The 20,340-nt window shown below is 39.6% G+C and overlaps 1 protein-coding gene and 1 long non-coding RNA gene across 2 annotated transcripts in view; one reads left to right on the top strand and one right to left on the bottom strand.

Annotated features, from left to right (window-relative positions):
- LOC124165975 (adenylosuccinate lyase) overlaps window positions 1-20,340 on the top strand; it is a 400,694-nt gene that overhangs the window by 204,535 nt on the left and 175,819 nt on the right. The gene's annotated exons all lie outside the window — the stretch shown is intronic.
- LOC124166152 lies at window positions 14,013-18,012 on the bottom strand. Its single transcript, XR_006866422.1, has 3 exons — window positions 17,857-18,012; window positions 17,589-17,750; window positions 14,013-16,605 (listed from the first exon to the last, which is right to left on the bottom strand). It is a non-coding gene; the product is annotated as an uncharacterized LOC124166152 (long non-coding RNA).

A 20,340-nucleotide genomic window follows, 5' to 3' on the forward strand; every position in this document is an offset into this window, starting at 1 on the left:
AAAAACCCATTACAAAAGGCAAATATGATTGTTTGTTTTCGGTGGTATGGGAGTAGTATAAAGTAACGAATATTGAATTAAGATTAAAATTTTTATATGTCATCTTGACGTCATTTCATGTTCGGGAGAGGCAGAACTCTCTCCGAGCTAAAGCAATATGTATTTCTTTTTTCTGGGGGGTGGGTCAATGAATTAATATTTTTTAGTAAGCTTTTGGATTTTGCCATGTTACTGTGCAATCATCCATTATGGAAATCGGTGGACAATGGTTTGACCGCCAGTAATCAGTTGACTAACAACCGTGTAATAATGCCAGATGATTCTGGCTTTGTGTGGTGGAAGGTATCCATAGTTGAAAAACATAAAGCACATTTCTGAAGTTCTCTTAGGCTACACGCCAGGAAATTAGTCTTATTCATTCCAACCGTTCAGTGTCTTGAGTTTGCTACCGTATTTAGGGCTAAACACGAAATTTTTCAACTCGGAGATGAGTAGGTGAATTAGTACCCTGTTGTGTCAGTAAATTATCTGTAATTTACGAGTTGAAAATTTTGAATTTAACTCTTAAGACGGTGGAAGCCTCACCTTCGGAAACTTTGGAATCAATATGACCTATTCCCTGGTGTGGCCCCGAGGGAACTTCATGAATACGATCCACCAGGAAAGCATAAGTCATGAAGCGCATGTTCGCTAGAAAAAAATTGATGGAAAGTACTTCCTCATTTTTATGAGTGTAGTAATGGGCGTGACTTGGTGGAAATCATTTATCGTAGTAGTGGAAGGTTTTTAAACTTTTCCTTTTCCACATGATGTTTTAATTTTTCCAAGTAATAAAACATCATGTGGAAAAAAGCAATTTTTTCTTTTGAAAAAAAAAGTTTCTTCTTTTTCAATTATCAACCGTGGCAATTTATACATGTACTCTTCTATTCTTTTTATTTTTTCATTTTCCGACGCTCATATGTTGTTTATTTGCGTTTTCCTTTCTTTTTTAAGTGTTTTGTGATGAGCTGGTGCCTTGGTTACAGAGAGAAAAACAAGGGATTGTAGTGGGAGAACCCGTATTGATATGGAAGGGATAAATAAAGATATAATAGTGTCAAGTGATATTGAAGTTTTTCTTTTATATAGTCGCTTTTGTGCATAATTATACATTTACCATGCTTGCCACTATCGGTCAGAGATGATCTAGATCAGCGGATCCCAACTGGGAGTACGCCGAAAATAATCGGTAATGACGGACGCCAGGAATTATTTATCTCTTAACTACGAAATTGAATACATCTTTTATGGGGTATTTAAAATAAAGTTTCTATTATTATTCATCCATAAAAGTGTCACCGACCCGTAGTGAAATTATGTAATAAAATTTGCACGTTACATTTTTGGGGCCACAGTATTAGTTATATACGGGGGTGAGTCAATGAATAAGTCGCAAACGTGTGTGTGCCTTATACCGTTCGAAATTACGCACGCATCTTTTGCCTGCAGATCCATCCATCGTACAGTCCTGACTTAGCCCCCAGTGATTTTCACTTGTTTGGGCCCTTAACATAACATTTGGGTGGCCGTCAGTTTGATACAAATGATGCCGTAATATATGAGGTTAAACGTTGGCTGCGACAGTTCTTTGCTGCTGACTTTCAAGGGCTTGTAAAGAGATCGGATAAGTGTCTGAATGTACGGGGTGAATATTTGGAAATGTGAAATAAATGTCAGAAAGTTAGTGTTTTTGCTTCCATTCAGTTTTGCGACTGATTTATTGACTCGCCCTCGTATATACAGAGGGGTACGGGAGGAAAAAAAAGGTTTGGAACCGCTGATCTACTCGTATAATCCGCTGATTTAGATTTTATTTTGTAGATTAATCGAGGCATCGCTCAATCCTAGTAAGTAGCGCTCGCTGCTAGATGCCCCACCCACTTCTCCTCCCCACCTCTTCCCCCCCTCCACCTCTGTTTTCCTCTCCCTAACAATTCTCCCATACCACTAGCTACTACGCTCACCGACGACCAAAGGCCCTATTAAGGACGGTAAAAAGAGTCGCTTCTCAGTCTCTCTCCCTCTTTCTTTCTCTCGTGGCTTTTTAATTCTTTTTTTCCCCTCGCTCTGCTTTCTTCCGCATCCCCTTCCCAACACTTCCCCTTCCTCCTCTCCCGCCGGCCGTGCACACGAGAGAGAAAAAATATTAACTCCCTTTCCTCGCGTCTCTTTGACAGAACACGCGAGCCGCGTGTCGGCGGCAAGAGCGCCAAGCTGCTATGTTCGGGAAATACTCGTCCTCTTTGTGCTTATATAGGCCAGTTTGAGGGACAAGTTACGAGAAATTAATCGTTGGAAGCACTTAGCGATACATTACTATGTACAAGAGTGGGGAATTTTATTGGTTTATTTATTTATTTATTTATTGGCAGCGGATACACCATTTACACAACAACATATAAATACAAGAAGTATAACAAAAATGCAAAATATATCCATAGCAATTAGATGTAACAATGCTAAAATAATTGGTTGGTTTAAATAAAAATGCACCCAATCAATAACAAGCCAATAATTTATGAAGTTTACCCTTGAACCTGACGGCAATAATTCCGTAAAAGTTAACTTGCGATGCTGCATCTCCCTCAAGACGAAAGATGATTGAGAAGCCACGTTTAAGGTATGGTAGATAGATTGGTATTTTCTGGTGAAGATTGTCCCAGAACGCGTTCCTGCGAGTATATTGATGTCAACCTTCCCCAGGAGATCAGGGAAGTCTATATTGCTATTCACTTTTTTTAAAGGAGAACATGAGGTAAGAAATATCACGCTTATCTTCAGTGGCTGCAGCCCAAATTGAACCTCCAGCATTGCCACAGGAGCTTGAAAGTAGTCAAAGCACAGTTTATATCCTATGAGTCAGAACAGAATTTTGAAATCACCCTTCAGATATAAAAAGTAAGCATACCATCGGTAAGCGCATAAATGAACGAGCTTTATTCCATGTACGTTCTTTATTTTAAAATCAAAGGTCAGTAATTGAGAAAATAGCCATCATACTCGGGTGACAGAATTTTGCAACTGGTGATAGATTATTTGGTATTCAGTGTCCGCCTCCATTTTCCGGAATGACAACTTTTCTACATCTGCATATTACCCTGTGAGCCGCATCTATGGTGTTTGGCATGGGTGATCAATCACCAGCATGCAAGAGGATTCCCACTCGCACACCATTCGGCCATTAAAATGTTACGCATACTAACTAATTATACTTCCACATTCGAGCAAAGGCAAACTTTACCAATTACTCATGAAGGCAATCTGTCTAAAAAAATAGAACTTTCAAAAAATGCTGTTGGAAATACATCTACATCTACATCTACAAATTACCCTGCGAGCCACCTCTAGGGTGTTTGGCAGGGGGTGATCAATCACCAGCATGCAGCATGCATTTGGACTCCCACATGCACACCACACCGTCCAAGAAACGTCCCGTATAATAACAAACTATACTACTATATGCTGTTAGAAATAGAATAGAAATTCAGAAACATGCAGTAAGTTTTACATAGGTTAGTAGGCTACACTACAAGTCATGCAATCTATTTACGCGTTCTATTGCTGCCGTTATAATCTCTTATTGATCGTGGAAAAAATGACATTCGGAATCTGTCTGTTCTGCAATCTATCTCTCTTATTTTATTTATATGATCTGATCTTCCGTAGTACGTTGGCGTCCGCAAGATATGGTTAACTTCGTCAGAAAAGACACTGCTCTTGAATTTATCTAAAAGGTTTAGTCTATTTTTCAATCTACGGTCCGACAGAGATTCCCATCCGAGTTTATGTAAGAGGTCAGTTACACTAACAAGACTATCGTAACGACCTTTCACATACCTGGCAGCTCTTCTTTGCACGCGTTCTAACTCTGTTATTAAGCCTTTTTCATGAGGGTCCCAAACACTGGCAGCGTATTCCAAATGTGGTCTAACGAGGGAAAAGTAGCTAATTTCTCTCACTTTGTCGTCGCACTTTCCTAATATTCTTTTAACGAAACCCATTTTACGATTAGCTTGACCGGTTATTTCTCGAATATGTTTATTCCACGATAGATCATTATTGAGTCTAACCCCTAGATATTTCACAGATTCAACTGCCTTTAACTGCGTGCCCCGAATGACATAGTTACGCTGTAGGGAGTTATTCTTCTTCCAGAAATTCATTACGACGCATTTTTCCAAATTTAATTCTAACTGCCAAGCATCGCACCAAGCTTGGATAGCAGCAAGGTCATTCGTTAGTTCATCTATATCTTTGCTGGAACGGATTTCTCTGTAAACTACAGCGTCGTCTGCAAATAATCGTAACTTACTCTGCACTACTTCGCCAATGTCGTTTATATAAAGAAGGAATAGGAGTGGGCCAATGACACTACCCTGAGGAACGCCAGAAGTCACTCTAACCTCATTGGAGACTGCACCGTCTAATACTACTCTTTGGACGCGGTCGCTCAAAAATTCTCTAATCCAGGAAATGACATCTTCGTCTAGACCATAAGATTTCAGTTTTATTATTAACTTTCCGTGGGGTACTTTATCAAATGCCTTTTTGAAATCAAGAAAAATCGCGTCTACTGGAATGTTGTCTTCCCCGGAGACTAAAATATCGTGGGCGAAAAAGGAAATACGAGGAAATACAAGGAAATACGATGACTTGTAGTGTAGCGCACTAACTTATGCAAAACTTAATGCATGTTTCTGAATTTTATTATTATTTCTAACAGCATATGGTGGTATAATTTGTTAGTATGCGTGACGTTTTTTGGACTGTGTGGTTTGCATGTGGGAGTCCAATTGCATGCTTGAACACCCCCTGCCAAACACCCTAGAGGTGGCTCGCAGGGTATTATGTAGATGTAGATGAAAATTCAGAAACATCATTAAGGAGTACACAAGTGGGTAGGTTACATTACGAGTCAACTCACCTATTAGTAAGCCCTAACGCTGTTATTCCACGATTAATCATAGTTGAGTCTAACTCCTAGATATTTTACGGATTCGACAGTCTCTAATTGGGTACCCTGAATGAAATAGCTCTGTTTTGGGGAGTTTTTTAGAGAAATTCATTACTACGCATTTTTTCAAAATGAAGCGTAACTGCCACGCATCGCACTATGCTTGGATTGCGGTGAGGTCGTTCGTTAGTACTTCCCTATTACAACGCCATTTGAAAATAATCGAAGTTTACTGTCTAGTAAATCAACAATAACGTTGATACAGAGGAGGATGAGGAGTGGGCCAATGACACTTCCCTGAGGGACGTCAGAAGTGACTCGTTGGATGCTGCACCGTCTAATACTACGCTTTGAACGCGGTCGCTCAAAAGTTCTCTTATCCAGGAAATGGCATCTTCGTGCAGGCCATAAGATTTTATATTTATTGGATTTCAGTATGGTCGTTCGTTAGTGTATCGCTATCTTTGCAACCTATTTCCCTCTAAACTACAGCGTCGTCTGCCATTAATCGAACTTTACCGTCTAGTATTTCACCAATAGTAGTAGTGCGCAGTGGGCTTATGACACTGCCCTGAGGGACGCCAGAGTAAGGTCCAAGTGAAGACGTGGAAAAGTGTTCCAGCCGCTTGTCCTGTTCAATCCTCAGCCGGAGACAATGGTGATGGCTCCGGGGCGACCCCTTTCCAGGATCTCTCCTTCCTTCCAGGTGTCTGCCTGCCCCTCCCTCAGGGGTCCATTCCGGGAAATTTTACCTGCGATGAAGGGCGGTGACTGCCCCTCGCATACCCGACCCTTTCTCCACACAAACGGGAATATAGGAATGTCTTCCCACGGTCACTTTCCTATTCACTCGCCTTCTCGTCCTCCTACAACGAAAGACTATGCATTTCCAACAACCTATACCGTAGCCTACGTTCGTAGGCTACGCCTATACAATAGCTTAAACGGAACGACTAGCCAATCTATGCAAGTTTTAACCGTGAGCAAGGTTTGGGATTAATACTTGTCCACCAACTCCAGTAAAAGTTTATTTATTTTCCTGGTAGTGTGTTTTCATTGGTCGTTACATGATATTTGTTTACTTGAAAATTTTTGTTATTGCTGGAAGCATTTTCATATTTTTATGCAGAGTGATGAACATTAAATTAGTTAACCGTGTGGGTAGTGAGAAAACCCTGGATCGTAGGGTATAGGTTGTAATTGGGGGGAAAACGTAGAAATGAGTGGTCTAGACATTAACCAAGTAATCACGCTACCTGACGAAGAAATGGATGTGAATGTAATGAAATGAGCCTTTCATCGTATCTTAAGTAGTTGTTAGGGAGGGTGATGGCCGAGTGGATTAAACTCAGGTCTACTGAGGGAATGTACCTTGGTTCCAATTTGTGCAAAGCCTCTCTGTACATTCCCAAAGTATTATCTTCGCGTTTCCAGGTGGCCGAGGAAGGAACTGCTCCCGTTTCTTCATTGTATGAAATCAACTCGCCTGTGGCTTACTATGTTCTTGATCAATTAAACCCTCTCTTATCCAAAGTATTTTCAGGTGAAAACATTTAATATGCGAACCTATAATATGTTTGTTTAATTAGTGTTCAAGCATTCGTGTGATTATTATGCGGAAACTTTTTTCTTTTACAATTGCTTGCGGTCCAGAATTTCTCCGTGACGTTTTGCATGCCCCTTACTTCAATACGAAGGTCATTCCTCCGTGACGTGGGGGATATTGGTAACCTTCACTTCTTTCTCTGTGTAGGGTAAGTATCCAACTTAGTATTTCAGGAAAAGAGGAAGAGCTGGTGTTTGACGACAAAGTTATCTGAGACTGGTTGTGACAATGGGAGGAGCTCAATGTTGGTCGTGGCCAGTTTCGGTCCGACTAGGGTCACTAGGGCATCGCCATTAAGAATAACATGTATTAACGTAATATATAATTACAAGCGGCCTCAACGTTGTTTACCTGGAGGTAGTGGTGTTCTCACGAATGTTATTACACACACCGTTTTGAAATTGTGTCAATGTATGTTTAAATGCATGCAGTTTTCATTTATCTCAAGACGCCACAAGAAATTACAGAAAAAATCATCCGCTTGTAGAAATAAGATAAATTATCAACGTTATTACCGTGCAATTAAAGGTGATAGGATGGTTTCACTCAATAAAATGTGATTCGTATTGTAGAGCAATGAAATTTCACGAGTCATCTGTTATATTAGAAATAATAATACGAGGTAGGTACCTAACAAGAATTTTGCTTGTAGTTAGTATTCCTCGATCATACCCTTCGCTATAGTCAATATACTATTAGATACTTCTGTATTTACGATTGTTCTCTGATTAGTATCAGCTAGCGTGGGTATTAATGAGTTTATTAAAATTGTGTTTAGCCTTACCTGGTGAATTCTCCAATTGTTATGAAAATTATAGGCTCGTATATTGATTATGAGAATAGAACAGGATTTGTGGATAGAGTGAATGGGGGTAGGCCTTCCAGTGAATTGTAGAGGGAAGTGTTTAAGGAAAGGGTGGCTCTCAGAATGCTTTTTAAGTACTCCATGGAAACCTACCTTAATCGGTAGAATACTTCAATACGAGGTCTGTTCAAAAAATACGTAAACTGTTTGAGTTGTGCCGACTCAGTTGGTTCCTGATAAATCCACTTGGTGTCGACTTATTCGTAAACATCATCTGATCACAGGGCAATTTTGTTTTTTTCAGATATCATTCATTATTTGTTGCTTAATGAGGCAGTTGTTTGTGGAGTGCGTTTTGTGTTATATGGCGGATTTTAGGATGAGTAGTGTCTCAAAACAGGAAAGAGTTGCTGTGAAGTATTGGGTTAAACTCGGAAGATCTGCGAGCGAAACTTTTGATATGTTCAAGGTGGCTTACAGTGATAATGCAATGAGGCGTGCGACTTGTAGCACGCGCGTTTTAAAGATGGTCTTCAGTCAATTGAGAACGATGAGCGTTCTGGAAGTCCTTCCACGTCAACTGACGACTCATGTAAACCAAGTCAATACCTATGTTCGAAAAAATTGAGGTCTGACCATGAGAGAACTTGCTTAAGAGAGTGAGATATCAATTACGACGTGCCACGAAATTTTGATAAAGAAATTAGAGATGCTCCGCGTTGTTGCGAAATTGGTTCCACGTCGGATGAAGGAAAGTTAGAAGGTTCATCGCGTTCAGGTTTTTCAGGAGTTGATTGAACGTTCAGGAGAAGACGAAACCTTCATATGTAGAATCATAACAGGTGATAGCCTAGCTCCTTGTGACTTCATCTTGGACCCACCCCCGTTTTTAGGTAGATTTCTTAGATAAACTCGATAGTTTCAGGCTTTACTTAGTAAAAATCAAATATTAAATAATCAAAAAGGTATTATACTTTTTTCACAGAATTTATTAACCCCCTCTTTTGAAATGTGTATATAATGGAGACATTAACAAATTCTGTACCTTAAGATGTCGCCTATGCGACGAAGCAGGCCGACTTAAATAAGTTCTGAGAAAAAAACTATACCTTTTTAGTTATTTAGATTTCTTAGAAGTTATAATCTACGTCTACTTCTACTTAATACCCTGTGAGCCACCTCCAGGGCGTTTGGCCGGGGGTGATCAATCACCAACATGCAGCATGCAAGAGGACAGCCACATTCCCACCCACGGTCATGGAAATATGATGCATAATCGCAAAATATGCGTGCGTATTCATGCAAAGACAATAATAATCTCATCTTATTTCGCCAGTGAATTTTGGGCCATGAATTCCACTCCAAAGGCCTTGTTTCACGATATAGTAACCCGTTCGAGTTGATGTCTAAATGATAAACCCTTTTAAAGGAAGAAGATTTTAGACGATTCCTGAGATCAAGACAAATGCGATGACACAGCTGAAGAGTACCACGAAAGAAGCGTTCCAGGACTGTTTTCAAAAGTGGAAAAATCCTTTGGGATAAGTGTGTCCGTCGGAGAGGTGAGTGCATTGAAGGGGACAGATTCGTGTAACTCGTGTATAAAGTATTTTTTGTTTTGTGGCATGGGTCTACGTATTTTTTTAACAGACCTCGCATAGATTACATGGATCGCATACATCGTTGTTTCTAATATCACATTGTTTCTTTTCATTTCGATTCATCGCTAATTCATCGGAATATCGGCGGAAACTATCGTATTCTCCCTGGTTTTTCTTTTTTTTTTTTGGAGTGTCATAAGAATTCTCTGAAATCTAGTTTAAGTGAGTTCCTCTGTTATGTGCATCGGGTGGAGTGACTGCGAGGTTGGGGCGGAAGCGCGTTCGTTGAGCAAGGCGCGTGACACAACAATGCGATGCACGGAAGGTCGTGCGCATGTGTCATTCCCACCTCGCCTTGGGGCCGGACTGCTAATAGCCGCGCCCTCTCCCCGACAGATGCGAAATAAAAATTCACCGCCGCCTGTGGAAGAAGACACCTCGTCACCCGCCCTCATTCCTTCCGCGCCTTTGTCCATCTCAACTCTCGCCACAATTACGCAATGGACCCACCTCCGTTTTTAGGTAGATTTCTTAGATAAACTCGATGGTTTCAGGCTGTACTTTGTGAAAATCCAAAGTAAATAATTAAAAAGGCATGATACTTCCCTCCCTAGCATGATATAGCCCTCCCCCCTTTTGAAATGTATATATATTGGAGAAATTATCAAACTCTGTACCTGAAGATGTCGCCTATGTGACGAAACCGGCCTACTTAAATAAATTCTGTGAAAAAAATTCCATGTTGAAATGAAAATACACAACCTTGGTAACTTTTCACTGGAAAATTATTTATTGTCGTGCCAAAAAATAATTTTCTAGTGAAAAGTTACCAAGGTTGTGTATTTTCATTTCAACATGGATTTTCACAAAGTAAAAGCCGAATCAATTGAATTTTTAAAAATCCATACTTTTTTAATCATTTAGATTTCTTAGAAGTAATAATCTACGTCTACTTCTACATAATACCCTGCGAGCCACCTCTAGGGCTTTTGGCTGGGGGTGATCAATCGCCAACACGCAGCATGCAAGCGTACCGCTACATTTCCACCGCACGGTAATAGAGATATTACGCATAATATCAAAATATATGTGCGTATTAATGCAGAGAAAATAATTATCTCGTCTGATTTTGCCAGCAAATTTTGGGCCATGAATTCCTCTCTAAAGGCGAGTAACCCGTGCGAGTTGATGACTAAATGCATGAACTCTTTTGGTGGACCAGATTTGAACATATACGTTTGCACGAACGAAATTAGAACAGGTTATATTTTCTGTCCAAGCATACGTAGAAGTTGGATGCATTCATTCTCGCATTCAAATTTAAACATAGAAGTTAGGAAGCAGTTTACCAGAGCTTACATTTGGAGTATCTTTCTCTACGGAAGTGAGGCATGAAAAATGACAGCCGCGGAGATATCTAGGATAGAGGCCTTCAAAATGTGGTGCTAGAGAAGGATGATGAGGATAAAATTGACGGAGTAAGTAAAGAGGAAGTAATAAGTCTTAAGAAGAGTAGGAAAGAAGAGAAGCCTCATAAAAACGTTGACAAGAAAACACAGCTACCTTAATGGCCATATCTTGAGACATGATGGCCTGATGAAGACAATCGTTGAGGGACAAGTAGATGGCAAGAACGAAAAAGGATGACCTCGAATGAAATATGTGGAAGAGGTAAAGAAGGCTGCGAGATAGAAGAAATAAGTTGGTTAGAAAAGATTAGCTGATGGGAGATTTGAGTGGAGATCTGCGCCTAACCAAGCTTATGATTGTTGACCAGTGATGATAATGATATCGCGTTCAAGCGTTTGGAAATTAACTCGTACGTATTAATGTACCGTGTAAATAGGTCTTTACAATTTACTTGTTCGTGCAATCACATGCATCCATGCCCGAGAATGTCGATATCCCACCCGGCCGGGATTCTCAACCGCCTACACGGTGTCCCGGAATCCTACCCACTAGGATTCCTGGTATGATTCCAAATTTCCCTTCCAACGTTTCGAAGAGCGACTCAGGGATTCAGGAACCTAATCTAGGATCATCAGTCATTGAATGCCTGAATCCCTGGGGAAGATGGACGTGTAGCTCATTGATACGTTGGAATGAGATATGGAGAATATTACACGGTGTAAAACCCGAGAAACCTTCACTGCCATTTTTCGCATTTATTTTTAATTTCCCCGTAAACAGCACATTGTGGCCTTTACAACGGGTTTTCAACATTAACAAAGCAAGACACAAACATCCATGCCCTGGTTAGGGATCACCTACCCAGGCGGGATTCGAACCCACGACCTACGGATTGGCGGGCGAGGACTTTACCCCACCGCCACCGAGGACGGCCCTATATATTTACATTATAAAATTACACTATTTAAAACTGCTTTCCCCAGAAAATAATTGATGCGACCAATTATTATGTTGTGGGGTGGAAAAAGTAGGTTATTTTTTATTTAAAAAAGATCAATACTGCCTCAGTTTTGACCGCACAAAAACTTTGTTTAAAGTTACGTGAAATTTCAAATCACGATCTATCACTTTTGTTAGGATCATTTTTTTATGTGAGCTACCCGTATTTCAAGAGGTTAAAAAGTGGATGTAGAAATCAAGGATAGGAATACAAAAAAAGTGTTATTACGAAGAAAAGGGCCTGTCTTTACCGTCAGTAGGTACTACTTATGACGTAGCTGAGTGTTAAATGAACACTACCCTCTCGCAAAGGCCGGAAACATCCCCGTTGTCCCGAAGCCTTCTTATCACAAACTGATGATCGCTTGTTTATTGGTTGATATATTTTAAGCAAACATAACATTTATAGGCAATTCATTTCAATATAAATTATGTTATTTTATAGCCTATTTCAGGGGTCTCTATAAACTATTACCCGCGGGCCATATCCGGCCCGACACAATAGGGTGATTTCCTATAATTTTTTTATTGCCTAAATCGAAAGATTATTACTCCTGGAGGACGTATTTCACGCTTTTAGATTTTTAAATGACAATATCTATTTTTCGCGATTAAATGAAAAGTGATAATTTTCAAGCGTGCGAAAACGCGACGGCTAAGTATGAATGATGGGAAAACTCCGTGTGACGTCGTTCTGGTTCCGGCTGCGGCTGTGTGAGGCCACCTTGGTATGTAATACTAACGCCAGGAATCTATTTAGCTAGCCCTTTTTTCCAACAAGAGTTTTTTTTTAATTTTCCCATGTTTATACTCTAATTTTTGGGAAATTTAAATACTGGCACTTATTAGTTTTTTATTCTTTTGGCTGGCATAAATGTGGAAAATATATGATGTGGCCTATATATTGAAACGTTTGGAGACCCCTGGCTTAGATCCACATTTATGAAGGTATTCTTACCGTGCTCTGGTTGTTTTCACGGTGTTTCCCAGGTACTAATTCGATATATTGGCCGAAGTTTCGTTGCGATTGATGGTCTTTTTTTCCCAGTGAATAATTTAGATTGAATGACATGCGTCTGACTTTAAAAAATACAGTTATAGAGTAGGTGAAAAACTTCTAACCCAGGCTGATCCGCGTGGCGTTGGAGATAAGAAAATACGAAGAAAACTTCAGTGTACACAGTGGCCTCCAGTTCATCCACATGTGACATTTCCTTTGAAATTAAATAAATTGACAACTCCTTATAATCCTCCTCTAGCAACTTATTTCCTCCATTGACCGATGAAAATGTACCCTGCATTCGAAATATAACTTGTATGCCTCAGACTAAAGAGACCAATCACGGCCACGGAGCAGAGTCAATGTATCGAAGTGGTACGCGCAGGGCTGGGAAAAATATAGGCCGAGGAGTATTTGAAATTCAAAAAACCGCACCAAATGTGTTTGAAATTCAAAATACATTTGGCTTGGGTATTTGAAAAACAATCGACAAAATAGTATGCTAATGATCTTTTAAAGTACTCAATGAATTGGTATGGAAACTATCTTTAAAAAATATAACCTTGGCACGTAATGAATAGTTTCAAACTTGAAGAAAACGATTCTAACTAAAATGAAGTAAACTCTGAAGCAAAATGTTACAGATGTGTTATCAGAGCTACATCAAAAGTATTTTACAAATGTCGTTTTTTTTTATTTTAGAATGGAAAAATACCAAAAATGTTCATTTGAAAACAAGATACCAGTGACGTAAATATGGAGGAATGAGGGGAATAGATCCCCCAAAGCCTCAGAGAAATAAAAAAATGATTCTCTGGTTTTCACTTGTGATAACTGTATATGCTTAAAGTTTAATTTTAATCGCCAAAATGATATAAAATGTATTTCCAGGCTTGTCATTTTTCAAAAATTTTCCTGGGGTGCTGGGGGATCGCTCACAGGCCTTCCCCATCCCCCTTCCCCCAAAGCATATTCCTAGTTACGCCACTGCAAGATAAATTCAAGTAACGTATTTGAAATACATTTGTAATTTGTATTTGGTATTTCAAATACGTATTTTAAAATACTTGCATTTGAAATACCGCGCAGGCCTGGGTACGCGGGGTACATTTGAACAACGCAAACTTCAGCTGTAATGACTCACGAAAGCTCTTTCAAGTGGTTTCTTCGTGAATCCTGCTGTACATACAATTAAGCTTAAAAAAATAATACCTTCTTACCAATATTTACCATGGAAATTTAGCTTTCAGAGTTGAAAATCAGCTCTGCGGAAGGAAAATCTTTCCTCCTTCCGCAAGAATGAAAATATTTCCTCAATACATATCAGTGTTGAAGTTATCACATTGTTATCTGAATATGGAATAAAAAGTGCCGTTTTAAGGATGGTAGATTTTGATAGTTTATACTGCAATGGGAATCCCTCTTTTTAAAGTGTCTTGTCCTCTTGGCGTATTTCATCTTTCTGTAAGTGGCCACTTACCTTCGGTTGTGTCAAATCTTGGCCAGTCAGTCATTTTAGAACCGTGCTTCATTTCCTTCGGTTATCATTGGATGAGTATTAATCGCTCGGATTTTGTGTGAATAAATCATGGCAATTATGGTTTTTCAGTATCAAAGTTTATTTGACTATAAATAATGGCATACAATATTTTATTTTACACTGACATTATGTCTGTTTATCTTCCTCTATTTGCCCCATTTTGCCTGGGAACATTACTTTTGGAAGCATGCGCGGATGAATGCGCTATTATGGCCTAGTGAAACCCCAGAAATTAATTGTTTCAGCTATACGTGAACACAATTTTTTCCTTTCCATACCCATAAAGGAACTCTTTATTGTTACTGACGGTACTGTAGAGCTTACTTGTTTGCGGTAAGTGAATGGAAGACTCCATGAATAACAAGGAGTTAAAATTACCGCAACTACCCAGAACTGTGGAAATTCATTTGGGTCACAGGAAGATTATCTCGCTTCGATTTTTTGCTGGGAGAATTTTGCTTAATCACTCTTTATCTTTTAATGTTCAGATACGAAGATCAGTTTCCGAGCATTCAGGATGGTATCCATATCTTATGGGAGAATCATGTGTGTATTTTGAAGTAAGACCTTAGCTAGTGTAGCGCGGTGTGCAAAGGCTCATGAAAGATTCTTAGTGCTGGAAAACCTCGCGAGCTGTGCTTCGTGTTTCGTTTCAGTTCGTCGGCATTGTGCTGACCTCATTTATAATACCGTAATTGTCCTCGGAATGAATAAACGAAGGTACTGCGATGTATACCTCATTGGCCAAGTATTCCTCACGCTGTTGTTGGAATCACTATTAGACATCAGCATGATAGAGTGTAAGGCGGAAAATGATAAGGTAAACAATTTGATAAGGATAATAAGTAGGCGAGGCCTAATGAATGGTTGCACTGTTTTATTTTTGATTTGTGATGAGGGAGGTATTTCCTTTGTGAAGCATAATCTCGATTTATTCGCGAGATTTCCTACCTTTCAAATAGGAAAACATGGTCTCTTTGTCAGCATTGTTATTCTGGGATTTCAGCAAATTGATGTGAGTTTATGCACAAATATATTGGATCATCGAGATAAGGAAGGTAAATAGAGATGGCGCTTCTTATAACAGCACGTAATTGCCAATGAATCCTAATCGGTTCTAGCAGGAGAGGTGAAATTGACGTAGGAATATTGCGGATTCCCTTTACTTATTCTTAGGTTTTTCTTTTTTCCCTACGAGTTTAGTAATCAAAGTATGAGCAAGAATGTGTACTGCTATAATTTTGGGTTTTCAAGTGTCCACAGTCATTCAGCCTTGCAATAAACTGTTGGGTTCTTGTACGAATATGGCTACGGCTTTAATTTCTATCTCCTCCACCGTTTCTAATAATCACTCTGTAGCCTGAAAAAGTGAGCATGATACCTCTACATAAGGTAGGTCGCGCGTGTTTTGTAGACGTTATCTGATGCTCTTGAAGGATGAAACATTTGTCGTAGAAAACAGTTAAAACCTCAAGGAAGCAAGAAACGAAATGTTTCACTCTATACGGCAATGTTGTTTGCTTAAAAACCAGTAAAATTGTGGTCACATTCACTCAGTACACAAGAGAATAGTCCAATAGATTGGGGCTGAATTCAGTCGAGTCTGAATAATGAAAAGTAAATGAGAAGCAGTATTTCCTGTGTCCACTATCACCGAGTGAGCACCAGGTGACTCAGCATGTGGTGGACGTCTCTCCAGTGAATTTGGTTCATTAAGGGTCGTGGCAACGGCGGACAATGGATACCCTCCGTAGATAATTTGGTTTTGCTCTTATATTTTGCTCAAAGTTTCAGTAACGTCTTGATCGTTTTCATAGCACGACCCCAGTTCAGAAATTCGTCTAGTTGCGGCATTGTAGGGAGCACTTACGGCAGCGTTAACAAGGCTTATCTGCTGATGAAAATAGAACCCCACTTCCCGTAGTTTTCGGGGACGATGTGCTTGTAGGTGCAGTACCTCCTCCTATTTTAATTGAATGCATTGTGCTTGCCAGGATCTCCAGGATTGACCGGAATGAATATTTTAATGCTTTCCTCGTTCCGGATGTTTTTTACTTTTTCACACTTGCCATGGACGTTTCCCTAAACCATCCGAGGACACTTTGCTGGCTTTAAGGAAAAGCATTTTTATACACGAACATTTCGGGGGAGTTTGAACCACCTCGCCTCGGCCTCGTTTATGGGTGAATTGTGGAGTCTGTTATTAGTGTCAAAACCAAATCCACATTGTGAATCACTGTTAATGGCACTTAAACTTGCTTTTGGATTGCACTGACGTGAATTATTTTATGTATATTGTTGGATGATTATGCACTGTATCCATAATTAAGTGAAATGGATGAATAAAATTTTAGTAACCATTACGTCGTGGGATTCCAAAGAAATAGATGGACACATTGTTCGGCAAATTTGTCACTTTAGTACAGTTTTCTTTGAACCATGCACTGAGGGATTTTTTATCCCCATCTGAAGACAATACCGAATTCCGCGATGTAAACAATCGAGTTAAAAAGTCCCAACAATGCTGACTTAAGTTTCGATTTCATATAGTCGCTGTCTGTTTCTGAATTCAGAGATGTGTAATATTCAAAGTCTACTCCCGCTGCTGATACCCACAGAACAGCCCCTACCGCTGACCAAAATAGTTCCTGAAAAAAAAGATTAATTTTAGCTGATTGAATTAACCATACATGCAGATATTAGTTTACCTATTCCGAGTCCAGATATCGTAGAGCTAAGCTACGGCAAACCAATAAGCGAAACTATCCTAACAAGTAATCGTTATTGAATATTCAGTTGCATTTACTTAGTTCATTACAATTTATGGTTTTTATTCACTACTCAGTAAGTCATCCTTCATCGAATTCATTATTATTCACTCTGTCCAGCCTCGTTTCCTGTGTCACAACTCCTATGTTAAATTGAGGCGGGTAAACGTTCCTATTCTTGGGAAACCCCCCCCCCCCCCCACTGATCATCCTCTTGGTTGTGTCAATGAAATACTATTTGAGCGGAACATATATCTGTGATGTTTAATAAATGGAATAAACTAATATTATTTCCCTCTGTGGATTTTTTAGCGCCTCTGTTGCTAAAATAGCTAAAGCTCTCGACTGGAAATATGGGTATGCAGGTTCGAATCATGGTCAAGGCGAATGATTTTTTCTTTGTGGAATGTTCGCACAATTTGTGCATTGCGGGTGATTTCGTAAACGTTATCACCGTGGTTAGTCCCGCTATATTTGAATTTAAGTTTTTTCTTTGTGAAACATAATCTCTAGCTTCCACAAAGTGAACTCCAAAACCATTGTAGACCTAGGTATTTCAGCGATATTTTTCTGTAATTCCGGACTGATTCAGATTTTATTAAGTTCATAGTCTTCTTTATATATGCAGACTAAAGCCGACTCTGACATGACATTTCGTTCAAGTAGCTTTCATGTGAAAATGAGTTTTGAGATCGAGAAGATAACAATTCTGGTTTGAAATAGCTAAGTTACACTTGTATTTTTTCGAAAACTGAGCAGAATATTGTTGATTATTCGCCACCAAAATAATTTTTAACACTTTTTCAGCTTAAAAACGTGAAATTAAATGGCATTAACGGCGGCAAAACAATGCAAAAACTTACCAAAATTTGTCTCGTTCTGTCTCCCATAAAAATCCTTAGTACCTCCATGGTAGTTATCAATATATATCCTCCATACACAATATGCAGAAACGCAGCTTTATGTAAGTCTTTTGCGTAGAAAAAACTGGAGTCGGCCAGTGCAGTGCATGATATCGCAAGTGCCTGGTAGGAGATTAAATGAGTCCATGTTTCCATTCTCAAAAAAGCAATAGGAAGAAAGAAAATTTCAGGGTAAATGCCATTCTTATCTTGAAAAAAAAAGGCTCACCAGCTGTAGTAACTTGATTATGACCCTAGGGTTCCTGATTATATCCAACACGTAATTTATGCTCATATTTCTGCACCTCGGTTCACAGCTTACGTTGACGTGCTGAAAATCGTTTGAATCTGCTACCTCTTGCGGATGAGATAGTAACTTTGATTGTCGAGCTGTTCCACTCAGCAGGCTCGGTTTCTTATCAGTCTCGTTCCCCTTCGTTCCCGCCCCACTAGCTTCACTTCACATATCTCACCGGCTCAGCCTTATTCAGCCTGTAGTGGCACCGACTGTGGACAAATTTTTCCATTGCATCTAAAAATCTGTTTCCAAACGTGCAGAACTTGTAGTTGGCTGCCATTAAATGGAGCGGGATCTTGGCGTGAGCCAAAAACTGTCTAGTACAAATACAGGAGTGCCCAGGTGGAGATCCAGTATCCATGTAAGAACTAAGTAGTCGGATAGACTCTGTACTCTGTCGTTTGAAACTGCCCTGCCTAGATAGATTCGAGACAAAGAGATCAGGACTCCTAGGTGGGTCCTCTGAGGGATACAAATACAACACACCGTGGCCGGGAATCAACTCACAACTAACTGTCAGAGACTTATACGCCCGCGCTCCCAGGGAGGGGTTTGGATGGGAAGGAACAAAAAAGGGAAGAGGCGCCGCCGCGATAGGAGCCCGTCGACGCCTCTGGGGTAGGGATAGGTCTGGAAGGGAAGGGACGGGGTAAAACACCTTACCGCTATAGAAGCGGGAAGGGCCCACTTACGAGCAAAACCCGGCATCAGCCATTAATGTGCCAACAATTTTGGAGGATTTTCCTATTAAAGAAAAAAAACCAGAGATCAAATCGTGCACTGAGAGAACAAGTTTGGATGCTATACCCTAAACCCTTTTGGACGGGAAGGTTAGGATGCGCCATCAAGAATTATGCGACGTCAGAACTAATTCTTTGGATGTGAGAACCAAAGGCAAAGTTGCACTGTCCTTGTGGGCTTTTTAGAAATGGGTTGAGAAAGAACAATATTAAGGTGTAGTGGGGCTGAAAAGGAGGGAGGAAGGGGTAGGCGCGCAATCCTTTGGGCAGGTGATATAAACTTTTCATTCGGCATCTAAACGTTGTTCTGATGAGCTACCCAACACTTTGGTTCTCTCACCCAAAGTACTCGTCCATGTTCTTTGGATTTATCAACCAAAGGAGTAGTTGGAACATCCAACTCCTCATCACCCATTCCCTTTGGGTGACACAACCAAATGTATGGACAAGTCCTTTCCTTCACCTCAGGTTTGGGTGTGACACCCAAACCTACGATTCTCATATCCAAAGTGTTTTTTCGGTGTTGGATTTATATTGACTATTGAGCCTACCACGTCACGTTTAATGTCTGGCCTCCTTACTTGTCCATCGCTTCTCGGCCTTGTGGATGAGATCAAAGTGTATATCGGGACAGTGCCCAGGGCAGAGATAGGCAAAATACTCGTCAAATGTATTTTAGATACAAAATATAAATTACTTTAAAAATCTGTATTTCAAATACAAAATGCAAATTACTTCTAAAAATTGTATTTTCGATACTAAATACAAATGTAATTTCAAAATACATTCTTAAAATACAAAATACATACCTTCACCGAAGTTCTTATCTAATAAAAAATTAAAATCAATTCAAATATGAACTATTTTTAGAATGAGAGGCTCAAACATTCTTACAACGTATTTATAAGTAACTGGCAATCAGACCATTATCCAGGGCAAAATCTCTTAAATAACATTGTGAATATATGGTAATAATTTGTTTATTTCACTAGTCTCACTTACTCCTCCTTAATTCTTCTTTCCCTTCAAAAGCAATAATGTTTCAAACATAGAGACTGCTAAATTGCTTCTTTTGCAATTGTGAATAAATCCTGCAAAAGAAAATAACCTTTCCACAGGAGCACTGGATGTGAGGCCAGAGTTATAACGTACAAACAACTTTTTTACAGCCGGATATGCACTTAGCGTTGATAGACATTTTGATTTGTCACCTAGAAATTGCAATACTTCAATTTCATTCCTATTTAAAACATTGCATGAGGAATGTCCCGGGTCATATGAAAAGGTTTTTACAGAAGTAAATTAAGGGGCAATTTATTGTCCCATAGATGGCAGGCTAATACCGATTCGGTATCCCTGCCATACCGTCGCGCACTCTTACAAATTGTACACAATAAAATTATATGTATTTTGATTTTGAATGTATTTTAAAAATACAAAATACTCTCAGAAAATGTATTTCCGATACAAATTACAAACTACAAATGTATAGAAAATACGTATTTCAAATACAAGTATTTTCGATACTGCCCATCTCTGGCCCAGGGTCCTTCTAGGTGCAGTTACTCGTTAACTTCCATTGGGAGCAATCCAACTTACAATTCAAAGTCGGCCGTTACTTTCTGACCACGACTGCACCCGGTGCAAGTAGAAGTGTCTACTTTTCATGTAACGT

The sequence above is a fragment of the Ischnura elegans genome, chromosome 1, assembly GCF_921293095.1.
Source record: "Ischnura elegans chromosome 1, ioIscEleg1.1, whole genome shotgun sequence".
NCBI lineage: Eukaryota > Metazoa > Arthropoda > Insecta > Odonata > Coenagrionidae > Ischnura > Ischnura elegans.